A 12,302-nucleotide genomic window follows, 5' to 3' on the forward strand; every position below is an offset into this window, starting at 1 on the left:
AACCATACATACGAGGTTGACAGTCTTAAAAGTCCTGGGATTACAACTTGATAATAAATTCAGTTGGGAGGAGCACACCACAGAACTGCAGAACGCCTTAACAAATCTGTATTTGCAATTCGAGTGTTAGCAGACATAGGCAACATAAAAATGAAAAAGCTTGCATACTTTCATTGTCATATGGGATAATATTTTGAGGTAAATCTTGAAGTCAAACAAAAGTTTCCAAGGTCCAAAAGCGTGTAATACGTATTATTTGTGGAGTAAATTCACGCACCTCCTGCAGAAACCTCTTCAAAGAACTGGGTACTTCAGATTCTTGCATTGGTACGGGGGAAAATAAGAAAGAAAATGAAACTGTTGGCGGGCCAGAAGTACAGTGAGACTGTCGTTTGGACGTACGAGATTTGCAGGTTAGCTTTTTTGTTTTGTATTTCATGCCTAGATACTTCCGTAGAGATATTGTTGCATGTGGATCATTATATGTAATGATTATTACAATACATGCAACGATATGTTTGTACAGTTATCTAGGCATGAGAAACAAACAAAAAAAAACTATAACTCTCGTAGGCCCAAATGACAGTCTCACTATACTTCCGGCTCGCAGGTTAACTACTGCCTCTCAGTATATTTACTTCTTAATAAAATTTGTCGTAAATAATATATCTCTTTTTCCAACAAACAACTCAGTTCATACATACAATACCAGGAACAAAAATGATCTGCACAAGGACTTAAAAACACTTACTTCAGTTCAAAAAGGGGTCCACTACTCAGGAACACTCATCTTCAATAATTTGCCAGGAAACATAAAAAATTTAGTTAGAAATAAAGATCAGTTTAAAAGGAGCCTGAAAGACTTACTACTGGCAAACTCCTTCTACTCCATTGGCGAAATTTTTAATAGAAACAAATGATGTATTTATTCATACTATTAGTATTTTTATTTCAGCTTAAAAAAAATCGACATGTTCCACATCCACGAGGATCTCCTCAGCACGGATCTATGGAACGAAAAACTAATCTAATCTGGGTGAAGCCGTGGGTTTTACGACGACACGATAAAAGCATTCAACAAAACTTGTTACGTGAGCTTACAGTGGAAGACGTCAAGTCGTACATCAATTACTTAAGAATGGATGAGCATACATTTCTGTATGTGCTCAATGAAGTGTATCCTCATATCACAAAGCACAATTTTCACTTAAGAACTGCTACATCTTCAGAAGACAGGCTCACTATAACACTCCGATTCCTTGCTACAGGAGAGGGTTATGTTATGTTAGGTTAGGTTAGGTCTCCAATCTTCTTAATCTATTTTTTATTCAGGGTGCCTCACGTTGTAAAGCGCCTGATAAGCTTCAGACATCTCTATTAATTCTGTAGTTGTCGGCACACACCAATTGTATTTACCGGCAATGGTTATAAAAACACTACAGACGACAGAACGCTGCAGCGATGCTAGCGCTCCGCGTGGTAACATATCGCATTGCAGTGAACAGAAGACAAGCGATTTCTTTGATCAAATATACGGCCTCGGCCTAGATTTGATCAAATATTGGACGACATTTGTCAAAGATCCCTATTACACTATCAAATATCTTTGACAAAGATATTGGACAAAGATATTGGACAAAGAAATTTGATAGTGTAATACCGGCCTAACCTCCTGGGCTAGAGGCCCGCGCTGCAGAACCAAGGGGTGGGCGGCCGTCCTCTCGGTCACAGGCAGCCGCCAGTAATTGAAAGACGACGATAGCAGCGCCAGGTTGCGACGAGCTCTCACCCCCCTCCCCCCTACTCCGGCACCCGCTCCCACTCTGGCCTCATCCTCCTCTCCACCCATCATCGCAATTTAATCCCTTTCCTTACTTCGCACCAGCTGGAAGAAAGGAAAGCAATCTCCAAATTCGTGCTGCCTGTGACACTCACACCCTGACCCCACTCCTATCCCCGCTATCCCCCCCCCCCTCCTCCTGAGTCCCACATTTTTCTTTGTCAGCGACGTTCGTCGCTTTTGGCGTGTTCGCGGAAGGAGTACTGGTCGAGTGACAAAGTTTTCCTATTTCCTTTTTCTTTGTTGGACGAGATGTCGGTCTACCTTTTTCCCGGTCAGAAACAAGAGACTCCTCGCACAACAGGCGCTTTCGATCACAACTTGTAGTCGCTCGCAATACCACTCCATGTGATAGCGGAGCCATCGGTGTAGTTTCTGACGATCACTTCTCCGCAGCCCAACGTAACTCCTTAACATACGTCTTCGTACTACTGCAGTACACACGCGACATCAGCAGATCATCTACATCTACATCTACATTTATACTCCGCAAGCCACCCAACGGTGTGTGGCGGAGGGCACTTTACGTGCCACTGTCATTACCTCCATTTTCTGTTCCAGTCGCGTATGATTCGCGGGATGAACGACTGTCTGAAAGCCTCCGTATGCGCTCGAATCTCTCTAATTTTGCATTCGTGATCTCCTCGGGAGGTGTAAAAAGGTGGAAGCATATATTCGATACCTCATCCAGAAACGCACCCTCTCGAAACCTGGACAGCAAGCTACACCGCGATGCAGAGCGCCTCTCTTGCAGAGTCTGCCACTTGAGTTTGTTAAACATCTCCGTAACGCTATCACGGTTACCAAATAACCCTGTGACGAAACGCGCCGCTCTTCTTTGGATCTTCTCTATCTCCTCCGTCAACCCGATCTGGTACGGATACCACACTGATGAGCAATACTCAAGTATAGGTCGAACGAGTGTTTTGTAAGCCACCTCCTTTGTTGATGGACTACATTTTCTAAGGACTCTCCCAATGAATCTCAACCTGGCACCCGCCTTACCAATAATTAATTTAATATGATCATTCCACTTCAAATGGTTCCGCACTCAATTGTTCCGCTATCATATAATCATACAATAAAGGATCCTTCTTTCTATGTATTCGCAATACATTACATTTGTCTATGTTAAGGGCCAGTTGCCACTCCCTGCACCAAGTGCCTATCCGCTGCAGATCTTCCTGCATTTCCCTACAATTTTCTAATACTGCAACTTCTCTGTATACTACAGCATCATCCGCGAAAAGCCGCATGGAACTTCCGACACTATCTACTAGGTCATTTATATATATTGTGAAAAGCAATGGTCCCATAACACTCCCCTGTGGCACGCCAGAGGTTACTTTAACGTCTTTAGACGTCTCCCCATTGATAACAACATGCTGTGTTCTGTTTGCTAAAAACTCTTCAATCCAGCCACACAGCTGGTCTGATATTCCGTAGGCTCTTACTTTGTTTATCAGGCGACAGTGCGGAACTGTATCATCATACCTAGTCGACTACTATCCAAACAACAATGAGACTGATCTTAAGATTTTCAAAAGAAAACAATAGTCCCTATCAAAAGCTAACAGCAGAGGAAACTACCATACACAAAAGGCAATGGTATAGGAGTGAAAGTACAGACTGAAAATACATCATGGAACAAAATACTCTTGGGAACATTCAGTGAGCTATATAAAGACTCCTGCTTCAAATATCTAATAATATCGTTTCTCAATCCTTAACCTCCGGCCACTTTACAAACCTCTCTCCCTCCCTCCCTGTTCCTCCCTCCCCCTCTCCCTCTCTCTCACACACACACACTCATTTTACACACCAACACACACACACACACACACACACACACACACACACACACACACACACACAGAGAGAGAGAGAGAGAGAGAGAGAGAGAGAGAGACAAGAAAAAGAAACCTACCACCCAAACAACACTGAGACTGAGATAGCAATAGACTCTATCAAAAACACGCAGTAGAAAAGAATAACCACATACAAAAAGCGATAACACAAAGGAAAAAAAGTATTGAGTGAAAATATAGACAAGAAATTTACTACCCAAATAACACTGAGACTGATCTTAAGATCTTCAGAGAAAGCAATAACCTCTAACAAAAACACGCAGTAGAAGAGAACACCCATATACAAACAGCAAAAACACAAATAAAAAAGTTCTTGAATGAAAATACAACACTGTGTGGCAAAACACTGCTTGGAACACTCAGCGAACGTTTTGTACATCCATGCTTCTGATTGGAGGTTTGAGTAACTTCAAACGTTCAGTTACGTTTTAAAATGGAACACCTACAGCCGTCCTTTCGGTGTTATTTATTCTATGGGTACCAGTTTCGGGGCTTCAGTAAAGCACCTCCAGGCCCTGAGTGGGTTAACTCCAATCGTATACACGATTTCATAAGTGGCCAACATCTATAAACAGGTTTACGCGGATCACCTGTGACAACGGTGTTGTGCCTCCAAACATCAAGTCAATTAACGCCTGAAGATGGTACACTGAGGCACCGAAACTGGTAACCATAGAATGAATAAATAACATCGACAGAACGGCTGTAGGTGTTCCATTTTATTACTCACTGAACTATACAAAGAGACACCCCCCCGCCACATAAAACTAGTAATCAAACATCTCTTTCTCAATTCCGTTCTCCCACCCCCGTTTCCAGTTGTCTCTCTCTCTCTCTCTCTTTTTCTCTCTCTCTCTCTCTCTCGCATTTTGTGGACACACACACACACACACACACACACACACACAGAGAGAGAGAGAGAGAGAGAGAGAGAGAGAGAGAGAGACCATGACACATCACATCACATCACATACGTTCTCCACCAACATATACACTACATTGATTCTCTCAAAATATTCAGAATTAGCGCTACACTGAGCATAAGCCAAACGATGAACTAGTAACCAGCGACAACAACGTGGCTCCTCTCAATAAGTATTGCGCCATAAACGACTGATCAAATTAAGTTTTATGGAAAATATGTGTTAAGTAAAGATGAGAGTGAATTGTGTAATAAAATGAGAAAACTGACTACACAGCAGAAGTAGAAAGAGATATCCACCAGAAATACAGAGTAGGACGGAAAGTTTAAGCACAGTATATTTAAAACTGCACAAACTTTTTCATGACTACTTTACAGTGACATGTTCTCAAAAAAAAACAAAAAAGAGCAGAAGAAAGATCTGTGAAAATTCTATTTCCATTAGCAATTTAATTATCAGGAGAGCAAACGAAACCAACCAATCTAAATTCACATGTTTCAGTATTGGACCTACATCAGATGAACGAACGTAAGCTTTATATGATCTTTTACAGAAATAAATTAGACCCACAGAAGATGACACATAGGTGACGAAATATGCTTGAGTGAATAAAAATAAACAAATTGTAAAACTTCCTGGCAGATTAAAACTGTGTGCCGGACCGAGACTCGAACTCGGGACCTTTCATTTCCCGGGCAAAGATCCCGAGTTCGAGTCTCGGCCCGGCACACAGTTTTAATCAACCAGGAAGTTTCATATCAGCGCATACTCCGCTGCAGACTGAAAATTTCATTCTGGTGAAACAAATTGTATTTTTGCATAAGGCGGAGCTAAAAAAAATAACCCAAATTTTAATTCGCAAAAACTGAAAATAGCATCAAAAGGAACTTCCAACCGGAGCAAGATGATTCGTACTACTACTTTTGCCATAAGAATAATTACCAGCTTAGGGAATATGGTAGTGTTATATGTTTCTTGGGACAATGGTAGGGAGTAACTCCACACTCAGACAAAAAGTATTCATTGCACACTAAAAAAAAGGTTAAATAATGTGTGGGGTTCACACACATACATGTGGCACGCATCTCTTTAAGCAGCTAGGAATGTTAACAACTTCACAGCACTTTTATTCACTTCTGAAAATTGTTAGCAGCAATCCATGTAAGTTTCAAAGTAACGGAGATATTCGCACCGAAAAGAACAATAATCTGCTGTTCTCTTTAGTGAACCTGCCTTTGGTGCAGAAAGGCGTGAAATAAGTGGCTATAAATCTCTTTCACGCTCTACCAGTAGTAATAAAATATGTGACAGATAGCAGAAGTGTTTCAATTGTAGATTAAAGATATTTGTCCGTAGGTACTCCTTCCACACCATACCGAAATAAACTGCCCAAAAATGAATGGCGAATTGCCTTTAGACTTAACTTTTACATGCTACATAGTTTTGACGTCTAGTTCCGAAAACGCGCGTTCCACTAGAATGTTCTTATGCACTACCAAAGCCGATCACGTTCTGTTGACGGACCTACTATAGTAAAACAACTGTAATTATCAGAAGATCGGCATGAGATATCAAATATGGTCATGGCAATAAAATAAGGCTCCGTAAATATTTTTGCCTGGTTACGTTCTCCATCAACAATCTTTAATTAATAATTCCAATAAGCAAGAAAAAAACAGTCTCTGTTGCAAAAAGGCTTTATTGCAGATGAGGTGTTTCGCGCGGTTTGGCCATCTTTAGATTATCTATGTTTGAAGATAACCCAGCAGAACGAAACGCATTATTAGCGATAAAGACTTCTCCAACAAAGACTGTTTTCTTCTTTTTGGAAGTATTAACTACTGCAGGATCATGGAGTGGAGCGATGCGTGCTTAATTAATTAATTTTTTACACTGTTGTTGTTGTTGTCTTCAGTCCTGAGACTGGTTTGATGCAGCTCTCCATGCTACTCTATCCCGCGCAAGCTTCTTCATCTCCCAGTACTTACTGCAACCTACATCCTTCTGAATCTGCTTAGTGTATTCATCTCTTGGTCTCCCTCTACGATTTTTACCCTCCACGCTGCCCTCCAATGCTAAATTTGTGATCCCTAGATGCCTCAAAACATGTCCTACCAACCGAACCCTTCTTCTAGTCAAGTTGTGCCACAAACTTCTCTTCTCCCCAATCCTATTCAGCACCTCCTCATTAGTTACGTGATCTACCCACCTTATCTTCAGCATTCTTCTGTAGCACCACATTTCGAAAGCTTCTATTCGCTTCTTGTCCAAACTAGTTATCGTCCATGTTTCACTTCCATACATGGCTACACTCCATACAAATATTTTCAGAAACGACTTCCTGACACTTAAATCTATACTCGATGTTAACAAATTTCTCTTCTTCAGAAACGCTTTCCTTGCCATTGCCAGTCTACATTTTATATCCTCTCTACTTCGACCATCATCAGTTATTTTACTCCCTAAATAGCAAAATTCCTATACTACTTTAAGTGTCTCATTTACTAATCTAATTCCCTCAGCATCACCCGATTTAATTTGGCTACATTCCATTATCCTTGTTTTGCTTTTGTTGATGTTCATCTTATATCCTCCTTTCAAGACACTGTCCATTCCAATCAACTGCTCTTGCAAGTCCTTTGCTGTCTCTGTCAGAATTACAATGTCATCGGCGAACCTCAAAGTTTTTACTTCTTCTCCATGAATTTTAATACCTACTCCGAATTTTTCTTTTGTTTCCCTTACTGCTTGCTCAATATACAGATTGAATAACATCGAGGACAGGCTACAACCCTGTCTCACTCCTTTCCCAACCACTGCTTCCCTTTCATGCCCCTCGACTCTTATAACTGCCATCTGGTTTCTGTACAAATTGTAAATAGCCTTTCGCTCCCTGTATTTTACCCCTGCCACCTTCAGAATTTGAAAGAGAGTATTCCAGTTAACATTGTCAAAAGCGTTCTCTAAGTCTACAAATGCTAGAAACGTAGGTTTGCCTTTTCTTAATCTTTCTTCTAAGATAAGTCGTAAGGTTAGTATTGCCTCACGTGTTCCAACATTTCTACGGAATCCAAGCTGATCTTCCCCGAGGTCCGCTTCTACCAGTTTTTCCATTCGTCTGTAAAGAATTCGCGTTAGTATTTTGCAGCTGTGACTTATTAAACTGATAGTTCGGTAATTTTCACATCTGTCATCACTTGCTTTCTTTGGGATTGGAATTATTATATTCTTCTTGAAGTCTGAGGGTATTTCGCCTGTCTCATACATCTTGCTCACCAGATGGTAGAGTTTTGTCATGACTGGTTCTCCCAAGGCCATCAGTAGTTCTAATGGAATGTTTTCTATTCCCGGGGCCTTGTTTCGACTCAGGTCTTTCAGTGCTCTGTCAAACTCATCACGCAGTAGCTTATCTCCCATTTCGTCTTCATCTACATCCTCATCCATTTCCATAAAATTGTCCTCAAGTACATCGCACTTGTATAAACCCTCTATATACTCCTTCCACCTTTCTGCTTTCCCTTCTTTGCTTAGAACTGGGTTGCCATCTGAGCTCTTGATATTCAAATAAGTGGTTCTCTTTTCTCCAAAGGTCTCTTTAATTTTCCTGTAGGCAGTATCTATCTTACCCCTAGTGAGACAAGCCTCTACATCCTTACATTTGTCCTCTGGCCATCCCTGCTTAGCCACTTTGCACTTCCTGTCGATCTCATTTTTGAGACGTTTGTATTCCTTTTTGCCTGCTTCATTTACTGCATTTTTATATTTTCTCCTTTCATCAATTAAATTCAATATCTCTTGTGTTACCCAAGGAGTTCTACTAGCCCTCGTCTTTTTACCTACTTGATCCTCTACTGCCTTCACTACTTCATCCCTCAGAGCTACCCATCCTTCTTCTACTGTATTTCTTTCCCCCATTCCTGTCAATTGTTCCCTTATGCTCTCCCTCAAACTCTCTACAACCTCTGGTTCTTTCAGTTTATCCAGGTCCCATCTCTTTAAATTCCCACCTTTTTTCTGTTTCTTCAGTTTCAATCTGCAGTTCATAACCAATAGATTTTGGTCAGAATCTACATCTGCCCCTGGAAATGTCTTGCAATTTAAAACCTGGTTCCTAAATCTCTGACTTACCATTATATAATCTATCTGATACCTTGTAGTATCTCCAGGATTCTTTCAGGTATACAACCTTCTTTTATGATTCTTGAACCAAGTGTTAGCTATGATTAAGTTATGCTCTGTGCAAAATTCTACAAGGCGGCTTCCTCTTTCATTTCTTCCCCCCAATCCATATTCACCTATTATGTTTCCTTCTCTCCCTGTTCCTACTGACGAATTCCAGTCACCCATGACTATTAAATTTTCGTCTCCCTTCACTACCTGAATAATTTCTTTTATCTCGTCATACATTTCATCAATTTCTTCATCATCTGTAGAGCTAGTTGGCATAGAAACTTGTACTACTGTAGTAGGCATGGGCTTTGTGTCTATCTTCGCCACAATAATGCGTTCACTATGCTGTTTGTAGTAGCTTACCCGCACTGCTATTTTTTTATTCATTATTAAACCTACTCCTGCATTACCCCTATTTGATTTTGTATTTATAACCCTGTAATCACCTGACCAAAGGTCTTGTTCCTCCTGCCACCGAACTTTACTAATTCCCACTATATCTAACTTCAACCTATCCATTTCCCTTTTTAAATTTTCTAACCTACCTGCCCGATTAAGGGATCTGACATTCCACGCTCCGATCCGTAGAACGACAGTTTTCTTTCTCCTGATAACAACGTCCTCTTGAGTAGTCCCCGCCCGGAGATCCGAATAGGGGACTATTTTACCTCCGGAATATTTTATCCAAGAGGACGCCATCATCATGTAATCATACAGTAAAGCTGCATGTCCTCGGGAAAAATTACGGCTGTAGTTTCCCCTTGCTTTCAGCCGTTCGCAGTACCAGCACAGCAAGGCCGTTTTGGTTAATGTTACAAGGCCAGATCAGTCAATCATCCAGACTGTTGCCCCTGCAACTACTGAAAAGGCTGCTGCCCCTCTTCAGGAACCACACGTTTGTCTGGCCTCTCAACAGATACCCCTCCGTTGTGGTTGCACCTACGGTGCGGCCATCTGTATCGCTGAGGCACGCAAGCCTCCCCACCAACGGCAAGGTCCATGGTTCATGGACAATGTCATCCGGACACGGAGATGTCATCCGGACACGGAGATGTCGCATACTGGTGTGAAACAGCATCACCTTCAGCTGACAGAAACATATCAGAACTTAAAACTAATATACGTATGCAGAAATACATCAACGAGTAAGTTATAAAGAGGAAGAACGAGCAAAAAACTTTATAGATTTCTAGGGAAATAATCACGAAACTTCCACTGCCTGACAAATAAAAAATTAAGTAACCAGAAAATGTGGCCGGATATCAATGTAATTTCGCATACGTACTCACCATCTGTGGGTTCGTAAATGATTACAGATGCATTTTCTGTGATGAGTGAAACGGCCACCAGTGAGTGTTAGTATTGTTCGTGTTATCCTGTGCAAGCTTCTTCATCTCTCAGTACCTCCTGCAGCCTACATCCTTCTGAATCTGCTTAGTGTACTCATCTCTTGGTCTCCCTCTAACATTTTTACCCTCCACGCTGCCCTCCAGTGCTAAATTGGTGATCCCTTGATGCCTCAGAGCATGTCCTACCAACCGATCCCTTCTTCTAGTCAAGTTGTGCCACAAACTCCTCTTCTAGCCAATTCTATTTAATACCTCCTCGTTAGCAGCATTCTTCTGTAGCACCACATTTCGAAAGCTTCTATTCTCTTCTTGCCTAAACTATTTATCGTGCACGTTTCACTTCCATATATGGCTACACTCCATACAAATACTTTCAGAAACGACTTCCTAACAGTTAAATCTACACTCGATGTTAACAAATTTCTCTTCTTCAGAAACGCTTTCCTTGCCATTGCCAGTCTACATTTTGTATCCTCTCTCCTCAGTTATTTTGCTCCCCAAATAGCAAAACTCCTTTACTATTTTAAGTGTCTCTTTTCCTAATCTAATTCCCTCAGAAAAACCCAACTTTATTCGACTACATTCCATTACCCTTGCTCTGGTTTTGTTGATGTTCATCTTATATCCTCCTATCAAGACGCTTCCATTCCGTTCAACTGCTCTTCCAAGTCCTTTGCTATTTCTGACAGAACTACAATGTCATCCGGACACGGAGATGTCGCATACTGGTGTGAAACAGCATCACCTTCAGCTGACAGAGTTTGAAAGGGCCTCATTGTAGGTCTCCATTTGGCCGGATGGTCAAATCGTGCATATCCACATTTGTGATGTATCCGGATGGGACATTGTCCTGATGTTGACTGGTCTGCATGAGAGCTTTCGGGCAGGCATAGTCTTACTCAAGGCGCTGAACGACCACATCTGACAATGACAATGGAAGAACGTCTTTTGCGCACACCATCTGAGTCCAAATAATGGACTTCTGGGTGATCCCGTACCATCGCTCGCTGGCAGGCAGCAGTCGGAGTAGGTACTTCCCACCCCATGCGTAGGCTGCCGCTAACGCCACAACAGGAGTGGCCGTATTTGGACACGTGCCGTCAGCGGGAAGGATGTACTGCTGATGAAAGGCGCCAAGCTGCGTTCAGCGATGAATTAGGGTTCTACGTCACCGCAGGTGACCATAGTCGGCGAGTATGGCAGTGGCCTAGGGAGAATCTTATTTCTCTAGCGTTCTGGACAAGCACAGTGGTCTTAGCCCTGGCGCCGTGTTGAAGGGAGCCATAGGGTGTCACGGCAGATACTAATTGAGGAAACTGCTGGTACAGCTGCATGTCACGGACAACCTGTGTCCCAATGTGACGGCTTCGAGGTGCCATTTTCCAAGTGGACAATGTTTATTTTATTACACTACTGGCCATTAAAATTGCTACACCAAGAAGAAATGCAGATGATAAACAGGTATTCATTGGACAAATATATTATACTAGAACTGACATGTGATTACATTTTTACGCAATTTTGGTGCATAGATACTGAGAAATCAGTACCCAGATCAACCACCTCTAGCCGTAATAACGGCCTTGATATGCCTAGGCATTGGGTCAAACAGAGCTTGGATGGCGTGTACAGGTACAGCTGCCCATGCAGCTTCAACACGATACCACAGTTCATCAAGAATAGTGACTGGGGTATTGTGACGAGTGAGTTGCTCGGCCACCATTGACCATACGTTTGCAGTTGGTGAAAGATCTAGAGAACGTGCTGGCCAGGGCAGCAGGCAAACATTTTTAGTATCCAGAAAGGCCCGTACAGGACTTGCAACATGCGGTCTTGCATTATCCTGCTGAAATGTAGGGTTTCGCAGGGATCGGATGGAGGGTAGAGCCACGGGTCGTAACACATCTGAAATGTAACGTCCATTGTTCAAAGTGCCGTCAATGCGAACACGAGGTGACCGAGATGTGTAACCAGTGGCACCCCATACCATCACGCCGGATGATACGCCAGTATGGCGATGACGAATGTACGCTTCAAATGTGCGTTCACCGCGATGTAGCCTGACACGGATGCGACCATCATTACGCTGTAAACAGAACCTGGGTTCATCCGATAAAATGACGTTTTGCCATTCGTGCATCCAGGTATGCCG

This window comes from Schistocerca serialis, chromosome 2, assembly GCF_023864345.2.
Source record: "Schistocerca serialis cubense isolate TAMUIC-IGC-003099 chromosome 2, iqSchSeri2.2, whole genome shotgun sequence".
NCBI lineage: Eukaryota > Metazoa > Arthropoda > Insecta > Orthoptera > Acrididae > Schistocerca > Schistocerca serialis.